This window comes from Ceratotherium simum, chromosome 23 (genome assembly GCF_057802395.1).
Source record: "Ceratotherium simum simum isolate JZ-2026a chromosome 23, ASM5780239v1, whole genome shotgun sequence".
In the NCBI taxonomy this organism is placed as follows: Eukaryota; Metazoa; Chordata; class Mammalia; order Perissodactyla; family Rhinocerotidae; genus Ceratotherium; species Ceratotherium simum.
The window spans coordinates 19,220,001-19,232,946 of record NC_141922.1 but is presented as its reverse complement, the minus strand read 5'-3'; the positions used below and the strand labels follow the sequence as shown (position 1 = coordinate 19,232,946).

Genomic DNA, 12,946 nt, shown 5'->3' with positions numbered 1-12,946 from the left:
ACAGGGAGAATAGGAGTTGTTCAATGGATATAGAATCTCAGTTTTGCAAGATGAAAAAGTTCCAGAGATCTGTTGTACAACAATGTACACGTGGTTAACATTACTGCACTGTACACTTAAAAGTGGCCATGATGGTAAATTTTATGTTATATGTTTTCTACCACTATAGAAAAAAAAGCAGTGGCAGTGGTAGAGGCTACTGTGCTGACTTCCTACTTCTGGATTGAACTTCTGAGTGTCCATTCTCTAGGTTCCGGTGTGAAGGGAGGTTGTGGCAGCCGAGCATGAGAGGCAGTGCAGCTCCAGCTGCAGTCTTGGAAGTGCTCCTCTGGGACAATGGTTCTCACACTTTAATGTGGTATACGCAAGTCACTGGGAGATTTTATTAAAATCAGATTCTGGGTCTGTTAGTCTGGGATGGGGCCTGAGATAAACAACTCCCAGAGGATTCAATGCTGCTGGTCCTCAGACTACACCATGAGTATCAAGGCTCTAAGATCAGTTCTGTATGGTGCTGGAAGCCTAGAACCTGTTTTTGTGACCCTTTCAATTATTTTACAAGCATTTGATTACCTGTATTAAATTCTTTCCTACTTGGAGTACCCAAGGGTTTCTATTTCCTGATTGAATCTTGAATGAACCCTGGACAGTAGTTCAGCTGGCCCATTGAACACATATTACTGAGAATCTGCTGTATACCAAACTATTCTAGGAGCTAATGCCAGAGTGGTAAACAAGACGAGGAAAGATATGTGTTTCCATGAAGTTTACATAATATCTGTGAGAGACAGTCAAAAATAAATAAAAATATCAGGTAGTGAAAAGTGCTCTTGGACAAAAAGTTGATAGACTGACCAGGGACATAGGTTTAATCAATCTCTTAGTCTGATGCACACATGTAATGATGCCTGGCTCTCAGAGAAAGAACAAAGTAAGGCTATTGTGATTTGCATTCTGGGAATGCCAGTCTCCCACATGCATAAAAGGCCCAAGCTTGAGAAATCAGTAGAGAACAGCCAGGTAGGTGTCTCCTTCACCCTGAAGGTGTTGGTCAGAGGAAGGAAGTCCTAGGAAACTTGTCCTAAACAGCCAGGCAACCCGATAGCTCACAGGGCTTTGAAGTTTGGTGAAACCTTTACAGTTGTGGAGAACAGGCAGCATAACAATAAAGTCAACGTGAAAGAAGGGTGAAAAGATAGAAGGGAAAGAAGGAGGGAAGAAGAGTTTGAAAAAGAATCAAGATTCACAAGTGAGTCAAGAGAAAAAAATGGTTGTTTGCAAGTCATGAAGCTCCACCTACTGATCAGAGAAAGTCTTGCGTTAAGTGTTTATAGAATCTTCTCTTCCAGGAGATAGAAAAATGACGCAAAGTAAATTGGATTTGATGTCAGGGTCCCTATTTTTCACTCCTAAGTGTGTGACCTCAGGCAAGCCACAACTTCTATGAGCCTTGGTAGTAGTACCAGTGTAGCCATACCTCCTAGAAAGGATTTCAGTAGTATTAGTTGAAGTGGCAACCTATGACAAATGAGAGGGCTCACTAGGATTTACATGCCATTTATTCTCCTGTTATTTGCAATTCTAAGGTGATACTTTTCTAGGCACCATTGGCCCCAGAAGGGCCTGCCCCTGAGGTAAATGGTCAGTCTTGTACTCTGAGCAGCCAAGTCAGGCTCCAATCCACATTGTTCTCGTTCCCTTCCACCTAAAGTCCTACTGAAGTTATAGTTATGGCACAGTGTAGCACTTAAGATTTGTTTTGTAGTTTGAAGAGGATTATGGTTAACGTTTATTCACTGATTATATTCCATCTTGTTTCATGAGGATTTCAAGACTGCTTAAAAAGCCATATATAATAAATGAAATTATAAATGTAAAATTAATATAACATGAAAATGGAAGGAAAACTAGGAATAGGAATATTAGAGTCAGGAATGATAGTAAAAATTAATATCATCATTACCCTCCTGCTTTTGGTTCCAAGCTTTGACTGTCAAATGCATGGCCTACCATTTTCCAAAATGGGAAACCTGTCCATGAAATGAGAATGAAACAATTACCTACTAGAAAGAGCCACACTCTTCCATCTAAGATCAGACATGAAAACCTTGCTAGAATGGGCACTGCAAGAAATAATGATCCGTATCCTTAAGAGACACCTAATGGAAGTTCTTTTTTAAATCTTCAGTGTAGCCTGATGTATCATGCTTAAATTAATTCAATAAAATCAATTCTGAGATGATGGTGGGGTGGGGACAATATTTTCATGTGTATTGAGATTATTTTCACACTCAACTGAAATTCTTTTTTTTTTTCTTTTTTTTTTTTTTGGTGGGGGTGTGAGGAGGATTCTCCCTGAGCTAACATCTGCGCCAGTCTTCCTCTATTTTGTATATGGTTCACTGCCACAGCATGGACACTGATGAGTGATGTAGGTCCCCACCCGGAAACCAAACCCAGGCCGCTGAAGCAGAGCGTGCTGAACTTAACCATGGGGTCAGCCCCTTGAAATTCTTTTTAAGGTCGTATCATGGTACTTAGTGGGAAAAAGAAGAGTTCTGCAGTGAGAGTTCTGGATTTAAATACCAAATTTTATGGGCCCTGTGACAGGCAGTTTCTAAAAGGGCCCCCAGTGACCCCCACCTCCTGCTATCCATGCCCTTGTATAATCCCCTCCCCTTGATTGTGAGCTGTACCCAATGATTTCTTTCTAATGAACAGAATACAACAAAGGTGATGGGATGTCACTTCTGAGATTAGGTTACACATGGCTCACCTTCATCTTGCTAACACAATCTCTCTTTCTCTGGTTCTCTTGCCCACTTGCTCTAATGAAGCAAGCTGCCATCTTGTAAACTGCCCTGGGGGAAGGCCCCAGCGGCAAAGAACTGAGGGCTACCTCCAACCAACAGCCAGTGAGGTACTGAAGCCCTTAATCCAACAACCCTTGAGGAACGGAATCCTGCCAACAACCATGTGAGTGAGTTTAGAAATGGATCTTCCGTTTTAGATGACTGCAGTCTAGCCAGCTTCTTCATTACACCTGGTGAGAAACTACATCAGATGACCCAGTTAAGCTGCATTCGGATCCCTGACTCACAGAAACTATGACCTAAGTGTACATTGTTTTAAGCTGCTAATATTTTTATGCAGCAATAAATGACAAATACAGGTCCTTTACTCCAGTGGAGCACATGGCCGTATCCCAGATCTGTCCTAGATCTCATTGACTCCTAACAAGGACAAGATAATCACAGACAAAACAGTAATAACAATAATAATGGGAAAACAAAAAAGTATAGTAAAGCTAATCTGCAATCCTCTTGATTTTAGCTGGTGTCTACAGCAGTAAAGAAAGCTCTGTGGTTAGGGTGAGAGGCTCTGACCTTGCATTCATAGGAGTCTCCCAACTGGACTACTGGGATTTGGCCTTCATTCCATTCCCACGTGGTCTTCCAGCTATTCTTCAGAGCTGCCTGGCAAAGTCATTATAATGTAGCTCTAGCACCACAGGCCTAAGAAAATAGTGTTGCCATTAGCCTGTCAAATGCGCAGAATTCCAGATATTAATAAATCAATCCTCAGGGCCAATCTATAGCACAATGTTAGACGTGAAAAGTTTTCCATTGAGAAGTTTCATGCACTTCAGTAATAAACAAGGTGTCCCTACCACTGTTTCTTTCTCTTCCCCTCTGTGAGGCCTGCAATGATGCATCTGTGTCTTTTTCTGGTGATTCATTTCTACCCTATCCCACTCACACAAGTCCTTAACACACATACACATACACTATTGAAATTTTACATGTGGGCAAATAATCAATAGGAACAAAGCTGAATTAGCCAAATTGACATTGCTTGTGACTAAAACCAGATTTAAATTGTTCTCCTATCAGAAAGAGAGAGTTACAGTCCTTGCCCCTTCTCAAAGGTCCCATAACCCTCTGTGCCATCTTGATCTCTAAGCAATGTCCTGGCAAGTATATCATTTCCCAGGCCCTGATGGCAGCAGCACACTGCATGGAAGAGAGCTGGGTCAAGTTTCATCACATAAAGAAAATTAGGTGGCGAAATGAAGAATATAGCATGAACTGAAGCTTAAAAGATGCAGGTTAAATGTTCACCAGCCCAGACCACAAATGAGACGTGAACAGAGATGACCCCAGCTGTGCCTGCATCAGTGCTGCTGGAAATCACGTGGCTGAGTCTACATTCTCCAGCTCAGCAGCTGGCTTCCTTTGAGAAGGCTTGTATCCCTTTCAAACTAGCTGGGCATGGATTTAATTCTTTATTAAAATAAGGGCAAAAATGACTCAATTTTTACTTATTTATAATTTCCAAATTATATGCAGGATTGTAGATATTCATATTTGTGATTCTATAGCTCACCAATATATAGTTTTTTAGTTGTTTGACCAAACCCTCTCTGCATTCTAACAGCACTGTAAAGTCTGTATTCCAATTTCATTGAGGAGGGAAATCAAGGAAAGAGAAGTAGTGTGGTATGACAGTATAAGCACTAAGCTTGAAGCCTGAGATCTGGCTTGGCCACCCACTAGCTGTGTGATATTGGCAGGTCACTTAACCTTTCTGTCTCTCTAAAATTGCAGATAAATACTGGCCTTATATTTGTAAGGATCCCATGTAAAGATCTGTAGAGACTTTAATGTGAATCCAAGTGTAATATGTCCCTTACTGTAATTAATAACCATAGTTCACAAAGTGAGTAAGTGGCAGAGTCAAGAATGGTCTCTGAACTCCTTGCTACTCAAAGCGTGGTCTATGGACCAACAGCATCAGCATCCACAGGAAGCTTGTTAGAAACTTGAATCTCAGTCCCCAGCCCAAAACAGCTGAATCAGAATGTGCATTTTAACAAAATCTCCAGGTGATTCCTATGTACCTGAAAGTTGTGAAGCGCAGCCATTACTTCAATCTGATTTTATCATTCTTTCCAAGGAGATTTCCATGAATCATCCAAACAATATAGACCAATGGAGTTCATTCTTGAATCTTCCCCCATCTCCTTCTCCAGTGGGAAAGGGTTCAGGGTAGATACTGGTTTACTTGAGGGTGTGGGGGGAGTTGACAATCATCTAAAATAGCACAACCTTATTTTTTAATAGCTATTATTATTTTGAATTATAAACATAATGCATGTGGAAAACATTTTAAAAATGGAGAAAGCATTTAGAAAAAAAACTTATAATTTCCCACTTATTCAGTTAACATTTAGACGTCTTTCTTTCACACACATACCTCACATGACATAATTCTTAAAACAGAACTGGGTTTATACCATTCACACTACTTTTGTAAACAATTGTTTCAATTAATATTATATGATGAATATTTCCAGTCATCTTCAAAATATGACTCTTGTTGCATGGTGCTACACCATAAGCTTATACCAAGTACATACTTTTGATTTAAGAGAAATATGCATGTATTCTCCACAAAACTGAGACATTATTTAAGCGTTATCATATTCTCCCCAAGTTGAGCACAATGCCTAGCACATAGTAGGTGCCCTCAGTAACACTTCTTGTACTGAAGACAGAATGTCTTTAAATTTATAAATATTGAATCAAATTTTCCCTAAAAAAGAGTCATGTTAACACAGATCTTCAATCAGCCTCTAAAGAGTGATTTCAAAATGATTCATCTATTAATAGACTATATTTTTCTTTTGATGCAGGTTTCCTGTTTTAAGAAGGTTTGGGAATATTGTGGTAATTCCCAGGGAATTTCTGATTTGGTATAAATTCAATGCAAAGAAATGCTCTGAGGCAGTATCACAAGCAGCAGTGGTATCATTGTAATTGAGCAGTTTCTAGGAACAGTTCATCAAATGAGTCTGCTAATTGCTCTGTCCCAATTTCAGTCGTACCTTGTCCCTAGCAATGTCCTTCATTTCATTATTCCAGGAAAACTCGTCTCTTTGTGCCATCTAGTGTTAAAGAATCTGTTTCATATCATAATGCTCTTTCAACGGCAAAGAGTAAAAAATGAAATGAGTATCAGAAGCCTAGCTCTGACTACTGTGCCTGTATCTAGAGAAAGGCATCTCAACCTCGGCACTATTGACATAATTCTTTATTATGGCTGTCTTCTGCACTGTAGGATGTTTAGCAGCATCCCTGGCCTCTACCCACTATATACCAGTAGCAAACCCCTCTCTTCACAATATAGCAACACAAAATGTCTCCAGACATTGTCAAACGTCCCCTGGGGGGCAGAATCACCCCCTTGGTTAAGAACTACTGATCTATACATACCTACTAGGATGGCTATAATAAAAAATAAAAATAAATTTTTTAAAAATGGAAAATAACTATTGGCGAGGATGTGGAGAAATTGGAACCCTCATGCATTGCTGGTAGGAATTTAAAATGGGGCAGCTGTTGCGGAAAACAGTTTGACAGCTTCTCAAAAAGTTAAATGTAGAACTACTATATGACCCAGCAATTCTACTTCTGTATATGCAAAAGAATTAAAAGTAGGGACTCTGATATCTGTATACAATGTTCATAGCAACATTATTCACAATAGCTAAAGAGTGGAAACAACTCAGGTGTCCATCAACAGATGAATAGATAACCAAATGTGGCATATTTTCCATCATAAAAAGGAATGAAATTTTGATACGTGCTATAACATGGATGGATCTTGAAAATATTATGCTTAATGAAATAAGCCAGAAAGACAGATATTGTAGATGCCACTTGTGTGAGGTACCTAGCTAAGGCAAATTCAGGGACAGAAAGCAGAGGACAGGCTACTAGGGACTAGGGGGAAAGGGGTGAGGGGAGTTATTGTTTAACGAGTACAGAATTTACATTTCGGATGGTGAAAAGGTTTAGGATATAATAGCGGTGATAGGCAGGTACACGGAATTGAGAATATATTTAACGCCACTGATTTATACACTTACAAATAGTTAAAATTATAAACATTCTGTTATGTATATTTTACCACAATAAAAAACAAACTTTTAAAAAGAGGACTACTGACCTTGAGTGGTCATTTACTCTAATTCAGGGGAATTAGAAAATCAGCCAAAAATATAAATTTCTGTTCACTCTTAAGTGTGCGTAGCTTTTTGAGAGGACTTATGCATTTATCTATTTACTGTTAGAAGATGGGATAGGAAGGACAAAAACTCTCACCTAAGAAGTCAGGAGACCTGGATTCTAATTCTAATTCAGTGTGAACTCAGGCATGTTATTTCACCTTCTTTATCCTCAGTTTCCTCATCTGTAGATTGTAAGATTTACATTAATAGCATTATGATCATTTGCAATTGTAAATTTCCATATTCTGTAATTCTGAGAATGAGACTAAAAATTGTTGAAGAATTTATAGAACACCCTGGTAAGAAGTATAATAACCTTAAGAGGCAATTTTTTAAAGGCATTTCTTTATGAGAAGTATCAGAAAATGATTAGGCATTATACTGAATTTTATGAAGCATAGTGATCTGAAAATTAAAATCGTAAAACATCAATATTTCTGTTGTCTGTAATAAAAACGAAGATTCCAGTTTTTCCTGGGGAGAAGGTGTTAACTCCGCTTCCCAACGTAAGGTATAAGATTATTTAAAACAGCATCCCGGTCTTCTCCCCTTTCTTTCTCCATCTCCTTCCTCAAACACTTTCCTTATTACCTATTTTACCTATGTCATTACCTGTTTTACATATTCTCTCTCACTTAACTGAAAGTTGAAACTCCTAAAATTGTATGAGAATATCATTAGAAGTATATTTATTTGAGGCATGTTTAAATACAGTATTCACAGAAAATAATAATGAAGATGATACTGATTAAAAATAATAGCTAACAGTCTTGAAAACTAATCTGTATTCCAGTCTCTGTATCATTTTGTTATGCAATATTCTATCTAAACCTCATAACCATCACACATCTTAGTAAGTACTATCATGATCCCCATTTTACAGGTGCAGAAGCTGATCTCTCAGCTGTTTAGTGATGGAACTGGGATTTGAAAACTGGGTATTTCTGCTACGGAGTCTGCACTCTCAATCATTTCTAATGTTTGCCCTATCTCAAGCCCAAAACAATCCACCAAGCAAGAAATCAAAAGCACCTACCATAAGCGGAAAGGAAGTAGTCTGTTACCCCACCTGTTGCTAGGGAACGGAAAAGAAGATGGCTTCCCAACCTTTTTTGAATTAATATATTAATAGTGAATAATGGATGGCTAAAATCCCACCATGGCAACATCTTTGTTAGCTTGAAAAGACTTATTAGAAGGGGTCTCACTGGATACCCACCACCATGCTCCTTTTCCTACCAGAACATAATAAACACACTAAAAGTATTAAACTTCAGACTGAATTATTTTTAGATCCTTGGCAAGGACGAGATAGAGATCATCTCATCTACTATACACAAAGCTGTTTTTTCTGGTGACTTCTAGAAATCACTGCCTCAGAAAAGAAAAGAGAACCACCACCTCATCAAGCCTCATTTCTCCTTTCACTCGACTGGCACACGATTCTGTCCGCTACACAAGCTCTTTACTATCTGGGCCTGTGCAGCCAACAGACAGCATGGTTTTTTGATATCTTTTGGTCTCTTTCCTTGGCCACAAGGCAGATTTCTCAGGATCTCTCTCTCCAGTGGCCCATTGAGCCCTTCTGCAAAGATAACTTCTCACATCTGGGCAGGTATTCTAGTCACTTACCTATCTCATTAGTATTCCATCAAAGCCCTCCTATACTAGCTTTTGTACATCAGGAGAGTAAGTTTTATAATGAGTCAAAAAGTCTCTTGGCAAAACATTCTGGCAGCAAAGTTGCCTGAGGACTTATTGGGTTAATGCACGTGTGTTCTGAATCTCTCCATTCCCCCTAAGAGGGGGGTAAATATTCCCATGAGCGTGACTGTATGTCTGAATTGAAACTGCATTAATTTGCAAGCACTTAGCCCCCTGCCTAGAGATGCAAGGAAAAAAAGAAGGGAGGGGGTGCCAGCCTGGTGGCACAGTGGTTAAGTGCGTGTGCTCTGCTTCAGTGGTCCTGGGTTCCCAGGTTCGGATCCCGGGCACGCACCAATGCACTGCTTGTCAAGCCATGCTGTGGCGGCATCCCATATAAAGTAGAGGAAGATGGGCCTGGATGTTAGCCCAGGGCCAATCTTCCTCAGCAAAAAAAGGAAGATAGGCATCGGGTGTTAGCTCAGGGCTGATCTTCCTCACAAAATATAGATAGATAGATAGATAGATAGATAGATAGATAGATAGATAGATAGATAGATGAGAGAGACACAGAAAATCATATTGTGTCAGCAGGGTGCTTATAGCACTGGCAGCCTTGGGCTTTTAACACACCTCTAAAAGACTGGTTTCCTCATTTAGGAAGGTTGAAAAAGTAGATTCCTTTCAAGCTAGAGACATAAAACTCCTTTATATCCAATACAGTCTATGCAAACCAAAAAACAATTGAAAGAAAATAAAATGAAAGTCTTTATATTACTCATCACTTTAGCTCTTTATTGATTAACCTCTTAGAAAGAATTATTGTCCACATATAGACACAATTTCTCCTTATTTTGCTACTAAGGGTTTCTGTCCATCTGTGTTCAGGGAAGAAGATGGGGACCCAAACCTGGGAGAGGAGCAATCATTTCCCACTATATCCCAGATTTAAGAATTTTCTTGCCAAAGTTACTAGCCCAAATGGCTATCAACCAGGTTTCGTGGCCCTGATGTACACCTGAAATTTTTACAATGTTATAAACCAATGGTACTGCAATAAACAAAAAAAAAAAATAATAAAATAAAATAAAATAAAATATTTAAGAAAATGGGAAACTTAATAAACGAAAATAAATAGAAATTTCTCTGCTGCATTGGAAACTGCTTAAGAACAGGATGGATACATCGCTTATCTCTTGAGCTGCCCTATGGACATTGACTATAATAATAAATGTATGGTGCTAAGAAATCTCACCTATTTCACAACTATGTTTTAAGGCAGAAATATTAATTTTATAGATAAAATGTCAGATGCTGACCCCAAGCCCTACAGTTAGTATGGAGCAGGCACTCCATAAGAATTAGCAGGGAGCAGAAATCAAAGAAGAAATCAAAAAATACCTGGAGACAAATGAAAATGAAAATACGACATGCCAGAATTTATGGGATACAGCAAAAGCAGTTCTAAGAGGGAAGTTTATAGCGATACAGGCCTATCTCAACAAACAAGAAAAATCTCAAATAAACAATCTAACAATGCACCTGAAGGAACTGGAAAAAGAAGAACAAACAAAGCCCAAAATCAGTAGAAGAAGGGAAATAATAAAAATCAGAGCAGAAATAAATGAAATAGAGACCAAAAAAACAATAGAAAAAATTAATAAAACCAAGAGCTGGTTCTTTGAAAAGATCAACAAAATTGACAAACCTTTAGCTAGACTCACCAAGAAAAAAAGAGAGAAGGCACAAATAAGTAAAATCAGAAATGAAAGAGGAGAGGTTACAACAGACACCTCAGAAATACAAAAGATTATAAGAGAATACTATGAAAAGCTATATGCCAACCAATTCGACAATCTGGAAGAAATGGATAAATTCTTAGAATCATACAACCTTCCAAAACTGGATCAAGAAGAAGTAGAGGGCCGGCTCCGTGGCTTAGCGGTTAAGTGCGCGCGCTCTGATGCTGGCGGCCCGGGTTTGGATCCCAGGCGCACCCCGAGGCACCACTTCTCCGTCCAGCGCGAGGCCGAGTCCCACGTACAGCAACTAGAAGGATGTGAACCTATGACATACAACTATCTGCTGGGGCTTTGGGGGGAAAAAATGAATAAATAAAATCTTTAAAAAAAAAAAAAAAGAAGAAGTAGAGAATTTGAATAGACCAATCACCAGTAAGGAGATCGAAACAGTAATCACAAACCTCCCCAAAAATAAAAGTCCAGGACCAGACGGCTTCCCTGGTGAATTCTACCAAACAGTCAAAGAAGACTTAATACCTATCCTTCTCAAACTCTTCCAAAAAATTGAGGAGGGGGGGAAGCTCCCTAACTCATTCTATGAAGCTGACATTACCCTGATACCAAAACCAGACAAGAACAACACAAAAAAAGAAAATTACAGGCCAATATCACTGATGAACATTGATGCGAAAATCCTCAATAAAATACTAGCAAATCGCATACAACAATACGTTAAAAAGATTGTACACCATGATCAAGTGGGATTTATTCCAGGGATGCAGGGATGGTTTAACATTCGCAAATCAATCAACGTAATACACCACATTAATAAAATGAAGAATAAAAATCACATGATCATCTCAATAGATGCAGAGAAAGCATTTGACAAGATACAGCATCCATTTATGATAAAAACTCTGAATAAAATGGGGATAGAAGGAAAATACTTCAACATAATAAAGACCATATATGAGAAACCCACAGCTAATATCATCCTCAATGGTGAAAAACTGAAAGCCATCCCTCTAAGAACAGGAACCAGACAAGGATGCCCACTGTCACCACTCCTATTTAACATAGTACTGGAAGTCCTAGCCAGAGCAATCAGGCAAGAGAAAGAAATAAAAGGGATCCAAATTGGAAAGGAAGAAGTGAAACTGTCACTATTTGCAGATGACATGATTTTATATATAGAAAACCCCAAAGAATCCACCAGAAAACTTTTAGAAGTAATAAACGAATATGGTAAAGTTGCAGGATACAAAATCAACATACAAAAATCAGTTGCGTTTCTGTACACTAACAACGAAGTAGCAGAAAGAGAAATTAAGAATACAATCCCATTTACAATTGCAACAAAAAGAATAAAATACCTAGGAATAAACTTAGCCAAAGAGGTTAAAGATCTGTACACCGAAAACTATAAAACATTTTTGAAAGAAATTGAAGAAGACACAAGGAAATGGAAAGATATTCTGTGCTCTTGGATTGGAAGAATTAACATAGTTAAGATGTCCATACTTCCTAAAGCCATCTATAGATTCAATGCAATCCCTATCAAAGTTCCAACAACATTTTTCACAGAAATAGAACAAAGAATCCTAAAATTTATATGGAACAACAAAAGACCCCGAATAGCTAAAGGAATCCTGAGAAAAAAGAACAAAGCTGGATGTATCACACTCCCTGATTTCAAAATATACTACAAAGCTGTAGTAACCAAAACAGCGTGGTACTGGCACAAAAACAGACACACAGATCAATGGAATAGAATCGAAAGCCCAGAAATAAACCCACACATCTATGGACAGCTAATCTTTGACAAAGGAGCCAAGAACATACAATGGGGAAAAGAAAGTCTCTTCAACAAATGGTGTTGGGAAAACTGGATAGCCATATGCAAAAAATGAAAGTAGACCCTTACCTTACACCATACACAAAAATTAACTCCAAATGGATTAAAGACTTGAATGTAAGACCTGAAACTGTGAAACTTCTAGAAGAAAACATAGGCAGTACGCTCTTTGACATCAGTCTTAGCAACATCTTCTCAAACACCACGTCTGACCGGGCAAGAGAAACAATAGAAAAAATAAACAAATGGGACTACATCAAACTAAAAATCTTCTGCACAGCAAAGGAAACCATCAACAAAACGAAAAGACAACCTAACAGTTGGGAGAAGATATTTGCAAACCATACTTCTGATAAGGGCTTAATCTCCAAAATATATAAAGAACTCATGCATCTTACCAACAAAAAAACTACCAACCCAATTAAAAAATGGGCAAAGGACCTGAACAGACATTTCTCCAAAGAAGATATACAGATGGCCAACAGACACATGAAAAGATGTTCAAAATCATTAACTATCAGGGAAATGCAAATCAAAACTACAATGAGATATCACCTCACGCCCGTCAGAATGGCTATAATTAACAAGACAGGAAACAACATGTGTTGGAGAGGATGTGGAGAGAAGGGAACT

The 12,946-nt window shown here is 38.5% G+C and overlaps 2 long non-coding RNA genes across 2 annotated transcripts in view; both read right to left on the bottom strand.

Annotated features, from left to right (window-relative positions):
* LOC147913983 (uncharacterized) overlaps positions 1–12,946 on the bottom strand; it is a 158,279-nt gene that overhangs the window by 46,834 nt on the left and 98,499 nt on the right. The window lies entirely within an intron of this gene.
* LOC147913984 (uncharacterized) lies at positions 2,664–7,319 on the bottom strand. Its single transcript, XR_015555922.1, has 3 exons — positions 7,167–7,319; positions 4,901–5,093; positions 2,664–3,540 (listed from the first exon to the last, which is right to left on the bottom strand). It is a non-coding gene; the product is annotated as an uncharacterized LOC147913984 (long non-coding RNA).